We start from the raw sequence: 14,375 nt of genomic DNA on the forward strand, positions 1-14,375 counted from the left end.
AAAATGAGCAAAATTTTCAATTTTTTTCAATTTTTTGAGCTTTTTTTATCATTTTTCACTCTTTTTTTTATTTCAAGCATTATTTGAGTGAAAAGAAACTCATTGCAACCCATTGGCATTAAAATAAAACAACTTTATTTTTTTTGCAAAATTTCTCAAAAAAATGGCAAGGGGTACCCCTTATGAAATTTTCGAGTGGAAAATTTTTTAAAAATTTTTTTCTGATTTTCTATACTTTTTTTAATGCAAAGCATTATTTGAGTGAAAAGAAACTTATTGCAACAAATTCCCATCAAAATATATCACATTTAAAATTTTTGCTACATTGCTCAAAAATGAGGAAAATTTTACATGTTCTCAAACAGGGTAAGGAACTTGGTTCCTCGAATAACTTCTGGCACAGACATCTGAGGGCATGGCTGTCCAAGAAGAAAATGTAGCCATTGATGCCATCTATCGATCACAAGTTAAAGATTGGCGATTCGTTGGATACCGACTGAGCTACAGGCAAAAATTGGCGCAAAAATGAGGAAAATTTAACATTTTCTCAAACAGGGTAAGGAACTTGGTTCCTCGAATAACTTCTGGCACATACATCTGAGGGCATGGCCTTCCAAGAAGAAAATGTAGCCATTGGTGCCATCTATCGACCACAGGTTAAAGATTGGCGATCCGTTGGATACCGACCGAGTTATAGGCAAAATTTGGTGCAAAAATGAGCAAAATTTTCATTTTTTTCAATTTTTTGAGCTTTTTTTATCATTTTTCACTCTTTTTTTTATTTCAAGCATTATTTGAGTGAAAAGAAACTCATTGCAACCCATTGGCATTAAAATAAAACAACTTTATTTTTTTTGCAAAATTTCTCAAAAAAATGGCAAGGGGTACCCCTTATGAAATTTTCGAGTGGAAAATTTTTTAAAATTTTTTTTCTGATTTTCTATACTTTTTTTAATGCAAAGCATTATTTGAGTGAAAAGAAACTTATTGCAACAAATTCCCATCAAAATATATCACATTTAAAATTTTTGCTACATTGCTCAAAAATGAGGAAAATTTTACATTTTCTCAAACAGGGTAAGGAACTTGGTTCCTCGAATAACTTCTGGCACAGACATCTGAGGGCATGGCTGTCCAAGAAGAAAATGTAGCCATTGATGCCATCTATCGATCACAAGTTAAAGATTGGCGATTCGTTGGATACCGACTGAGCTATAGGCAAAAATTGGCGCAAAAATGAGGAAAATTTAACATTTTCTCAAACAGGGTAAGGAATTTGGTTCCTCGAATAACTTCTGGCACAGACATCTGAGGGCATGGCTGTCCAAGAAGAAAATGTAGCCATTGATGCCATCTATCGACCACAGGTTAAAGATTGGCGATCCGTTGTATACCGACCGAGTTATAGGCAAAATTTGGTGCAAAAATGAGCAAAATTTTCATTTTTTTCAATTTTTTGAGCTTTTTTTATCATTTTTCACTCTTTTTTTTATTTCAAGCATTATTTGAGTGAAAAGAAACTCATTGCAACCCATTGGCATTAAAATAAAACAACTTTATTTTTTTTGCAAAATTTCTCAAAAAAATGGCAAGGGGTACCCCTTATGAAATTTTCGAGTGGAAAATTTTTTAAAATTTTTTTCTGATTTTTTATTCTTTTTTTACTTTAAAGCATTATTTGAGTGAAAAGAAACTTATTGCAACAAATTCGCTTTAAAATATATCACATTTTTCAATTTTGCTAAATTTCCCAAACAAAATACAGCCGTGAATAGAGTACTGCAGCCTTAGACCGTGTTTCCTGGAAACGGATTGGCAATCTGACCATGTCTTCGCAACGTGCTCGACCGTGAGCAGGCCAAGTAGAAGAATAACTAAATTTAACTCGTTTTTTGTCTATATTTTAATATGTAAAAGCCTAACTACGTAACACGGGAAATTCATACGTAACTCCGCATGATCATAGCAGCCGCAAGGTATGCAATTCGCATGACAAACTTGTTCTTTTAATTGTTTTAAGAACCGCGCACTTGGTTTAAACTTATGTTTATAGAAAAAAATGTCAGTTTATACTTAAAAAACATACATCAGCTTTAAACATAAAAAAACTTGAGAATCATAAAGCCATACGCAACAAAATCCCGTCCCAAAAAACCCCCCATAACGCAAAGAGTGATGTCAAAAGCCTTTCACCGACATGGTATCTTCTATTCACCCACAGCCCAGATGGAAACCGGTCCCAAGAGAATGAAAGAAAAAAATCCTCAACCTCTACCCCCATAATCTCTTTGGTCGGAAGCGTCTAACTCATTCTTTTCCTTCAAAACTTTTGCTTTCCTGCCCATCGTTACCCACCCAGCCAAAAAAAAGCGAAAAGGGCGGCAAACAAAAGTAACCAAGCCTGGGCACTGGCGCACTTCCATTAGCAGCCGATTGACCGATGGATAACATTCGCTTCGCTTGTATGTTTGGTTCGATTTGCCCGGACTCGTCGAGCAGAAAAACACGTACGAAAAATAAACCATAGCAAAATATTACACGCACCAGGCTTAGTGTGTTTGAGAAGGGTGTGTTTTTTTCTTGTTTTGTTTGACGATTGCCTGGTAAAGGGATGTCGAGCTTACCGCGAGAGGCTGCACGGGATTGCTAAGCTAAGCAAACGTCAGGGCTTCTTACCGACACTGCACCAATGTACGTGCAGCTTCATCGGCACGATCGGCTAAATTATGCTTGAATATTACCACGCTACCCCCCGTCTGTACCTAAGGGGGGGGGGGGGGGGGGGAAACACCTGAGGAATCTACAGGTGGGGTATGGTCGGTGTGGTTGAATAAGCGAAAACCGAACCGAGCAATAACCTGCCACGATGTATAAGAGGTCGCTGCAGTCGACGTTTCGTACGTGATCATCATTTTAAGCTCACATGGCGTACGTTGGGGTTGTTTTTCTCTGGTTTTCCCACACATGTACACACACACACATACCACGGATAATATTACGACACATCTCTTTAAGTATGTGCGGGTGTAGGTGGCATTGAAAATCCGTTCTGAATCTCGTACACACCACCACCATCAGAAATGAAAGGACATTTTATTTCCCTTTATATTGGCAATATATAGTCTGCTGTTTGGGCGCTTTTTTCTTTTATCTCTGATATGTTCCGTTCGTACTTCAAAACCCAGTTTACAATAAATAAAAGCACAACACCACAAAACAACAAATACTAAATGTATCTTAACAAGGACAAATCCTACTCGACCGCTACCATGATTGTAGATCCGTTCGTACCGGATCGCGCGTACTTCGAATGCGTTGGGCGCCCGTCTCATCTGGTTCACACACACAGCCACCCCTGGCCACCCTGGCAATCCTACCCATTGAGAGGTGCTCATTTTTTATTCATGGGCGCACTGGGCCAAAAACCATTCCGTTCACGCAGAAACGGCATGAAACGTGCGGAAATGTTTGGTCTCATCGCCATTTTCTGATGTTTTGTGATGTGGTACTTCGTCTCTTTTTTTTTCTTTTGTTTTTATTAACTTCTTTTAGCAAAAATGTTAATGGTAAGCGGCTCAACGGTTTCGGGTTGCCCCAGCTTAAGCAAACAATTTCAAAACTGTAAACCGCTTCGAAGCTGCTGAAATAGTGTGCGTTGGTGTGGGTTTTATTTCACCTTATTATTTCTTTTTTAATTCAATTTTTCCAGTAGTATTTATACTCCAAAAGAATCTGTTTTTTCTTCCTTTTTCGTTATCTAGTACCAGGGTTCGTTGGTGGAAATTGTAACCGAACTGCAATGCAAATACATTAAGACCTGACTGCGATGTTAAATAAACTTGAGAAAACCTTCCAACAATTCAATATATATATAAACATCCACCTGCAAGCAGCATGTAAAATAAAAAAAAAAGGAAAAGTGAAGCAAGAAGAAAAAAACGACACCTTAGCAAAGCGTACGCGGGAAATTACTGCACGAAGTAACCGGGATCGCCGCGGGACATCAGGCTAGCAATAAACAACAGCGAGAGTAAAATTTAATTTGAAATTTTTTTATACCATTATACAATGGGCGATGGTTCAAATCCCATCCGGACCGTCTCCCCGTAGCATGGACTGACTATCCTGCTACGTGGTAAAATAAGTCTTGATACGGCCAGGCCGTTCTAACCGAGCAAAAAAAAAAAAAAAAAACAATGGGCGAAGCATTCCGAGAAAGAGAGCGATAGATAGAGATAGAGAGAGAGAGAGAGAGAGAGAGACAAAAAAACAGATGCAAGGTATGTAACGAGACCAGAAAATAACAACATTGTGAAATCATACGGACGTCTAAAATGGAGAATGATGTTTGACGTTTTCGAAACGTAATTGTATATTTGAAAGCATAAAATTGTGAAGCGAATGTATTTTCCTAGATGGATATTATCCATAAATCTCCCACTAAACAACAAGCCAAGAATCGCGTTTCATTCTCGCCTATGTAAAGTAACTCATAAACTGAACTTCAATCTCCAAATATTGAGATCTGCAATGGTTCAAGTTGAGAAGCTAAAAATTGAAGACTCAATCCGTAAAACAATCAATAAGATATCGGACTGTAAACTGATAATAAAAGATACCTTTCTTAAGGAACTCTTTCGATCCTACAACCAATATCTCGACGACCTCTTCAAGTCAATTTCTTGCAGAATTTCTGCATTAACCATAACCATGTTACTTTCAAGGATTTCTAGAATTCGAGCTACATAGGACATCTGTCCAGGAAGTGATCCTAGCTAATTATTTGCATGTTACAAATCAGTTTGATTTGTTATTATATGTATGCAAAGTTGGAATACCCTCACCCTCATAATGTACAAAATATTCAAAATACAAAAAAAGCTGATTGAAGATATCAAGGAATCCTTTAGTGTCTATCGACTTCCACTGTCTGACCATTTGGTTTATTGTTCTATTTTTTTTACACGGAAAATGTAATCCTCAAAGTTTCAGAGCTTACGTTCAGCCGCAGACTGGATCGATGGCAGGTGTGGAATAAAAATTCACTTAACCTAGCTACCGACCCACGGAGGCACAGATCCCGGAAGTCGTTCCAGCATTGGACCATGCCCTGGCACGTCCAACAAACCCCGCACGATGAGGTCAGTTATGACGGTATTGGTGGGTTGTAATAATTTCCCCCCCTTCCCCCTCCGTTTTCTCTATACACGGTGAAGGATAATAAAATTTACGACACTGAAGATCATCCACCCGTGCCTGATGAGTTACCTGGCGGGGCTAGGTTTTAGAGCTAAATACTGAGCGAAGCGAAGTGCGAAGCTAGATGATGTAACCCGTATGGAAAGAGGGGAGTGGGAAGATGGTAGTGGGAAGAAAAAACGATGCAACAATAAATAAACCTGATCCACTCAAATTTCATTCCACCATGCACAGTGGGTTCTATGTGGAGGAATATAAATTTTGGTAAAAAAAGATATTTTTTAAATAAAAACCATTAAAATATTTTTAAATTTTACAACAAAAATTCACTTCACGTATGTGCGCTAATTTTTAAAAATAATTCCCCTGTTTGTTTTTTACCCCCCATTTGCCCATTGTGCCATAGTCGCGGGCAGACATATCGCAGCATCGCGGCATAACACAACCGGAGATTTATGTGCATTGACATAAATTTTTATGACAAATCACTCCCAGTTGATGACCGGGCCAACCGAGTTTCCCGGTAAGCGGCAAACGTTGCTGCTGGCCCGTCTTCAAAGCAGCAAGAAAAATACATTTATAAACTCCTAGCACCCGTTGCAGCTTCCGATCCATTACTTTCCTGGGGTGGATGTGTTTTTTTTCTTCTTTTGCTTTTGTTACTTATGTGGTAACATTTTTGGTGTAGCTTCAAATGGTAGGTTGATTTGAATCAATATACAAACAACAAATATGGACGGTACACGCTCAGTTGCTGGTGTGCCATGTTGCCGATGCTTACATTGTATCGTTGCGCACGTATATGGTGGAGACGGTATTTTTCCCGTCGTTTTTAATGATTGTTTTATGGAGTTGTAACTTATTTTTAGATCGTTTAGTGTTTAGGTAAGACTATAGGGTACCGGTGGGCCATAACTTTTTTCTTAAAACATTTAAATTTTCCTTTTTTTTAGTTTATTATAACAACAAAATCAAAAATATCTATTTACATTATAAATTTATTTATATTTATATCATTATATAATATTTTAAATCAAAAATATTGTTTCATCAAACAAAAAGTCAATGTTTGATGAACACCAAACCGTGTTTGAACAGATAAAATCGAAATGACTGGTCGATAAATGAGGTAATCACAATTTTCCAAGCAAACCAAAAAAACTCCCCCAAACAAAAAATAATTACAAAATCTCAACAGTCACCAGCAGGGTGACGGTGTCGCGATGGCAAATTAGCAATCATTTTCACCAACTGTTGCTGACTTCCAACCGTCAACCGGGCCCGGCAACCGAGCGTTGGGTGGGGAGGGAAATGAAAAATGAGTCTCCAACGCTAACCCTCGTGCACGGGAGCAACAACCAAAAAATAAACCACAAAACAGTACACCACCATACACATACAGTGGCCAAACGAACGAAGAAAAAAAAACACACACACACAAATCAACATTATTCCCTTACCCGATTTGCTTCTCCGACAGTGTGTTAGGCGATTCGATATTTCGTTTCTTTTTTCTCTCCACAGCATCCTTCATTTTATGCGTCAAATCGTACTACCACCCTCCCCCCGGTTGCTGCCCACGAAAGGACAGAATCTAGACACGCCGCATAAGACCGAGCCAAGAAATGAGATATTTGCACACTCATTAATCATGCAAATTTTGAACCTTGCCCCGTTGTCCCGTTAACGAAAGGAAAAAAAAGAACTGGGTGGAAATAAAGGAGCGAGAGAACGATGAAACATCAAATGTGCGGGTAGGGGAGACGAAGGTCAAGGTGCGGGGCAAGGAAGGGCAAGGTGCGTGAAGACATTTTGTGCCGAAAATTTTCATCTAAAACCTTTGGATACGGATCAACTGTTAGGGTGCACAAAAAAAGAGAGAAAGAAAGGTGTTTTTAAATAATTTTTCCCTCACTTATATCCTGGTCACGGCACCAAAGCAAAGTCACACATAAAAGTGATTTTTTGACATATACAAGTGAAGTTATTTTTTCAATTTTATGTGAAATATGTTTACTGTAGCAAACAGCAAAACAAGAAACACTTTGTACACAACTTCTTAGTTCTCTCGCGTTTTATTTACGTCTAGCCGTGTATCTATCCCTTGTGCTGTGCATATATTCCTTTCGCCAGATGTCGTCCACTCTTCAGCGCAAGCTTATCGTTTATTATTATGTGGGATTTTTTTTGTTGCTGTTTTATGTCCATGTTTATAAGTGTGCGACCGACGGAAGCGTTGGCAACAGGCCCGAGAAAAAGATGTCTAACGCCCGGGTTGAAAGAAATACAGAAAGGACGTCGTTGGTTACTTGTCCTGACAGCTGGGTTGACCTTATCAGGTAATTGAATTTTCCTCGCCCAGTAAATTTTATTCCCAGACACAAGAAACATTCTTGCGCATTACCATCAAGAAAGCGAATTGCTTGGGATCGGGTGGAAAAAACTGTCAACTGCCAGCTAACCTAAACCCTTTTTGGTAGTATTGATGGGAAAGTGAAATATTTTCCTGACTTTAAAAATCTATTGCAATAATTAATTACAATACACAGACAGTATAAAACTTCAATTCTAGTTTTAAATATTTCATAATTTAACAATGTTCATTCACTCTCAAAAAAACGCTACCAAAAATCCTTTAACCCGTTCGTTAAGAACCTTTTTCCCAAAACGGTAAAAACAACCTTCCTCAGTTACTATCCGGGTTCCGTAATTCATGATTTCCGATCGAACTTTCGCACCCAAAAAAGGGTTGACTTATTATTACACCTTCCCCTTGTTGGCCCGGTGGCGCCATTGCTGCACCACCCACAGCTAGGATTCAATTTCATACGCTATCGGATGCGAAAGTTTCGCAAACACAATCTTTCTCCACAAAACCACGCAACCACGCAACGGGTGCACAGGCGCGGGAGAAGTGCAAACAATTTAATTATGAGCAATCTTTGCCGCGATCTTTTTTTTTCTCTTTTTGTCCCACTTCCCGCTAATGGGCCGTAGATTGGAGGGGTTGAATTATAGAACCCGGCGTACTTACGTACCGCTATACCATATCCGGTAGCCTAAAGGTCTTTTCGGATCTTTACTATCTTGCTTACAGCACGAGTAAGACCGATCAATCAACTGATTCGCTACTCGACTGCTAGCGAATATTGTCATCCTCTTATAAGGTGTAATGATGCATGTCTTATGTGGGCTATGCCTTTTAAAGAATCAGTTAAAAAGAGTCATTCGAATATTGATTCGACTATTCCTGAGTTCATCTACAAAGATTCATATTCATCCGTAGAAATTAATGAGTCTTTAGATATTCATGTAACTTCAAGAGATTCAAGAGAGATTCAGAGTCAATAATTCCTGGGTTTCTTCTCCTGAATCCTCACCTCAGTTCTTGGACAATCCTTAGAAGATTCATGTTCATCACTAGAAATTAATGAGTCTTTAGATATTCATGTATCTTCAAGAGATTCAAGAGAGATTCAGAGTCAATAGTTCCTGGGTTTCTTCTCCTGAATCCTCATCTCATTTCTTGGATCTCATGAATGTCAAATCCTTAGAAGATTCATGTTCATCAGTGCTCATGTTCATCAGAACTCATGAATGTGAAATCCTTAGAAGATTCATGTTCATCAGTAGAAATTAATGAGTCTTTAGATATTCGTATCTTCAAGAGATTCAAGAGAGATTCAGAGTCAATAGTTCCTGGGTTTCTTCTCCTGAATCCTCACCTCAGTTCTTGGAACTCATGAATGTCAAATCCTTAGAAGATTCATGTTCATCAGTACAAATTAATGAGTGTTTAGATATTCATGTATCTTCAAGAGATTCAAGAGAGATTCAGAGTCAATAATTCCCGGGTTTCTTCTCCTGAATCCTCATCTCATTTCTTGGAACTCATGAATGTCAAATCCTTAGAACTTCATGAATCTTCAAAAGATACTGATTTTGAGTCAATAATTCACTTTCCAGATTTATTCTGATTTATGAATTTGCATCAGATTCATCCCGATTGCGCTGAACGAACTTCTCGGTAATAGGTATTTTCTGGGGTTTCATCTACTAAAACTCCCCTCTCCTGTACAACAGACCGCCGCTAGGGATTTAAACTAAATGTAGATCTAATTAAAAGTTTGGAACAAAGCAAATGCAAATACCAACGCAACAAAAACTCTCTAGTGCGGTGTATATTTGTTTTTGTTTTCCTCTCTCTCCAGCTTTCGCCAACCATCACCAGTAACGATGGACGAGAGTTTCCTGATGAGCTTTACATCCATTCTAGACCATTCGCCTCAATTCCTCACCTCAATTGCCACACTTTGGACTATTGAAATAATAATTTTAAATAAAATATCCCCCACCTCTAAGCCAAGTTTAAGGCCGAAAAGCGAAGTGCAGAGAAGATAAATTATATCTACTCGATACAATGCAAATCGAGCTAGCCGCAAGGGAAGGCCATCCTCAGTGAAATATTTCGCCACGACGTAATATGACCTTCACGCGGTGGGTTTCGTTGCCCGCAGCAAGCTTACCTTAAAGTTTAGGTAGCCAATCTTATCCACAATCAAAGTTGTGAATACACGGGCCTGGTTGGTGCTTGTTCGAAAACAACAAGCAAAAAACAAACTCGCTCCAATCGCTTTTCGCTTGGTCCTGTGGCGCCATTTTTGCTGCATAAGACAACATCAAAGTATAATATTGTGCGGGAACAGGCGGTTGATTGAAGGTGCTAAGGGTAGCCTATCCCACGGGTTCTAATCAATCCTTTCAGGTTCAATATTACAGAGCCAGGTCAAATCATCTGCGTGACGGACCGGTTAACTGTGGCCCATGCAACAGGAAGCTGTCTACCTATCTGCTGAAGGAAAAGGCAAAAGTTCCCCAACATTTCTCAAGAAGAATTCTCTCTCCTTCTCTTTATATCTCTCTCTCTAGCTTCTGCCACCACATCTAATTATCGTAAAAAAGGGGCCTGTTGAGCTGGGCGGCTGATATTGAGATTTCCCAGGCGCTCACAACTTCTCGGCACGCATCCCAAAATCACGCATGCACACGTATATGTGTGTTTCCCACACGGTAAACACCCGAAACAAGGGCACGCACGCAAAACCGGAACCATCGAAGAACCCTGGGCCGAAGAACCTCCCCCCCAAACCCAGCAAAAGGATTTCGATCGATATTTCTGATTCTGGGGCGATAAAACCCCAACTTTCTGCACTTTTTTTTTGCTGCAACACGTTCCACCTGCTGTCCCTTCTCAGCATGAACGACTGACGTACAAAAAGCATTTATCCAAGTGAATGAAGGGAGGGAACGTGTTCTGGTAGGGGTGATAAGGAAGACGAGCTAGCTTACTTAATCTCCTCACCTTAAAGTTCGCCCGAATTCGAACTAGAGATGAAGTAAAAACAAAATATCCCCAAAAGAAACCTTTCATCCTACCACGCCTACAACAGTGGCGATTGGAAGATTGACCGATAATTAAGTGCCAAAAACTGGGATCGACTCTCGAGTGGGAGATTTTTATTTCTATTAAACCATGTCCAAAAAACGAATGATTAGTTTACGGATTTGACTAGATTTCCGGATCCGGATGAAATAGGACCGGTCGATGTGAGTACCACCATCACCTAAATTTTACCTAAAAATCCCTCCCTCAGCCTCCCCCCACTCCCTTAAACCTTTCATCCTCATTCTAATAATTTTACCTGCCCGTGGGAGCTTTAAAATGTGGCACAATATTGGTTTTAAATTACTCTCGGTAAGCTTCTCTTCGTTCGAAGTTGAAATGGTGGCGTTAAAATTCTTCACCATGCTGCCCCCCCCCCCGCTTCATTCGCATACAGGTGTACTCGTTACCGAGCTCTCTTCTCCCCCATGCCATCCCCTTCCTTTTTATCCTTTTTATCTTCCACGCCACACCTTCACCTTCAACCGAAAAAGCGAACTGAAGCGAGAAATTGACATTTTATTACCATTATCAACTGCCAGCCGCAGATGATACGGAACACTCGATACGCATCTGGATGAATTGGGATGAACCTTACTACCCCCCTCCCACCTCCCAACCCCGCTTCAAGCCTTCGTACTTCTTGTACACTTTGTATCATCTACGGTTTGCTGTAACTGTCAGCCATGTTCTACCGTCTAGTCTCCTTTCTACTTCCTCTAAGCACTAACAGCTCTTAACTGTATTTTTCATTCATTTTTATGCCTTTTTCCCCCACCCTCCCGTTCCTAACAGGGTGAGAGTGAAAAGTGAAAGCAAACCAGCGGCAGCATATTATTGATTTTAATTCATATACTTGCGCCGGTGAAAATGATAAGGATGCAAAGGTGTGAAACTGAAGATAGTAGACTGAGTAGCGCGCCTGCCAAACTTCAATTCTTTTGGCTGTTAAGGTGTTTTATCATTTTTTCTTATCCAAATGGTGTTAAACTTATCCAAACTTAACTTAGTTTTGAAGAAAAAAAAACATGCCGCCATTTTGAAAACTCAAATTCTGAGATCATTCATTTTGTTGTTATTTTATCGCCCTCTAACAATTTGCAACACTGAAAATGACTTAATAATTTGTTTTTATATTAATTCAACTTAAAAATGGAGATTGTATCACTGTTTTGCACTGAAAGTATAAACTACTGGGCGGCTCCATTATACTTCTTTTTCGGTTTTATCCTCATAAATTGCTTTAATAGACAATTTGTGATTTAAATATTATAAAATATAGGAAAACTAAATAAAATTCTCCATCTGGTAGGAAATTTCTTTAAAAGGTTTTTTTTATGGCACACAGGAATACAGGGTTTTCAACGATATTATTGCCAAGCCAAGACTCTCAAGACGCCGACGTCAAGACGTCTCTCATGAAGGAAAAATAGTCTTCGATTTCTTAAGAAGTTCTTCTTCCTCTTCTTCTTTTCTTCGCTTCAAATCTTAAAGCCATTTATTGGAACAAATTCCGTTTTTGTTTAATCGAATTCTGGCGTCTTGAGCATTTAACGGAATTTGCTTACAATTTCTGTTGTTAAACACATATTGATTTTCTTAAGCTGTTTTCGCTTCCAACTACCACAGGAAGAAGATGCTCTATCTTTCGGAAAGATTTGATTGCTAAATCCCAAACTCCAATCGTGGAAAAATAATTACATTTTTCGAAGAATATTTTACCGTTTTTTTTTTTTTTTTGCTGTGGAACTAAAGCTTGAGGGAGGAGAAATTTAAAGATGAATAAAATTCACTTATCTTCCCACTGCCAACGGTATCATTTTACAGCCACCAATCAAATGTGTTTTGTTCTTGTGTTTTATACTCCCTTTTTCTCACGGCACCACCAAAAAGTGTACGAAAATGCCCTCCCTAACAATTCGTGTGGTTTAGCGTGGGATATTTATTATGGGTTTTTGTTACCGACCCAAAAAAAAACCCCACTGCGACCGGATAACAAACGCTACATCAAACGGCAACTTCAAAATTATGACAACTCAATCCATCTCCATTGGTAAAGGCGGACGGCACGGTACGGTGCCAACCAAGTTCCGATAGTGATTTGTTCGCAAGATGGGAAAGTGTTTTCTGTACGTCTGCTCTCGTCAGCTAAAAGTTGTGAGCAGAAAAGAAATTCACTTTCCGAATGCCCGACACGTTTTCCCGGGCATCTTTACCAAGTGCTAGTAGCTAGATGGAATGGTAACCAAGAGAGAGAGAGAGAGAGAGAGAGAGAGAGAGAGAGAGAGAGAGAGAGAAGAAAAAAAGCTCGCCCCTCGCGTTGCAATTTCCCTTTTTTCTTTCGCCCTTGAAGTATTACGCGAATCAGTAGATCTGCGCCAAGGGGGACGGCGGGGAAGCGAAATGAAACATGTTTAACTTTACGAGCAACGTTGCACCGGTAGCCGGATGCCGGACGCTTTTGGCAACCATCCCATGAAACCATCTGTACGTGGGGACGGTTTCGAATCAGCTGTTGAATTATTCAACAATTTCGACTGAGCGACCCGGTAAATGATGCCGCAGATGATTCGGTTCCAGATATATTGCAAGGGCACGTCCACTGTACATTCTGCTGACGATAGCAAACCGTCATACCGAACCTAAAGGTAAGAAAAACGGGCAAAATTGTTTTATTTTTGTTTTCCCGACAAAAAAAACGTGCACTCGCCATCGTAATCATACGTGCTGATGAATTTCTATAAACTCGAAACTAAACAATGCAATAGACCGATCGGTTCGAATCTAGTTTGGAGCTCCGTTCAAAAAACGGAAATTATTTATCATACGGAAGGAAAGGAAAAACAAACGATTCTTGAGATAAAGCCACAATAATAACCCTCAACCCTCAATAAAATAAATATTATTATTAAATATAGTATAGTGTACATTGCACAATGGGCATTTGATGGGATAAAAATCATGAAAACATTTTTTTAATAAGCAAATTAAATACAGGCATTTAATCTATTGATTTAAAATAAGGAAAATTGAAAATATCAAGTTTTTTCAAAGATAGTTTTTTTTATTCTAAAAATCAGAAACTTCAAATCAGAAGTCAATCAGATTTAAAATGCAAAAAAAACCATTTCATGCTCCTAAACCCACCATCGCAAAATAAAGCATCTGTGCTGTTCTGATGCGATAAAAATATGCTCAACATTTGACGTCATCGTTGACCATTCGTTGATAAAATGAAAAAAAACACGATACGCCTGGGCAACATTCCTTAGCGCTAAAAGAGAATTGTTGATTAAATTAACAACTTACAAGTTCGTTCCCTGCACACGCCCACGACCAAAAGAGAAGAATAAAAAACAATCCATACGCACATCTCTGGAATGTGATAAAACTCCAGCAGGATGGAGCAAAAGGTAAAGCGTAAAGATTGACGAGACGTAGAAGAATTGAGCGAGAAAAAAAACAAGTTTGTCAAAAAGCAATAAATATAAATCCACGGCACGCCGTTGAAGATGCGCATCGCGTTTTTTTTTTCTTCTCTTTACTAAACCCATGTGTTTACGTACTCAGCTTGTGATTCTGTGCGGTTTAACACCACTGCGCAGGTTCTATACAATGAGCGCCATTTGTGTCGTGCTCCATCCTTCTCTCTCTCTCTCACACACTAATGCGAACAGATTACGAACGAGTTTCAGAATTTTGACGCATTTTTGATATCATTTTTTTGCAGAGT

At 39.1% G+C, this 14,375-nt stretch overlaps 1 protein-coding gene across 2 annotated transcripts in view; it reads right to left on the reverse strand.

Moving 5' to 3' along the window:
- LOC125765338 (uncharacterized) overlaps positions 1-14,375 on the reverse strand; it is a 30,725-nt gene that overhangs the window by 15,374 nt on the left and 976 nt on the right. The gene's annotated exons all lie outside the window — the stretch shown is intronic.

The sequence above is a fragment of the Anopheles funestus genome, chromosome X (genome assembly GCF_943734845.2).
Source record: "Anopheles funestus chromosome X, idAnoFuneDA-416_04, whole genome shotgun sequence".
NCBI lineage: Eukaryota > Metazoa > Arthropoda > Insecta > Diptera > Culicidae > Anopheles > Anopheles funestus.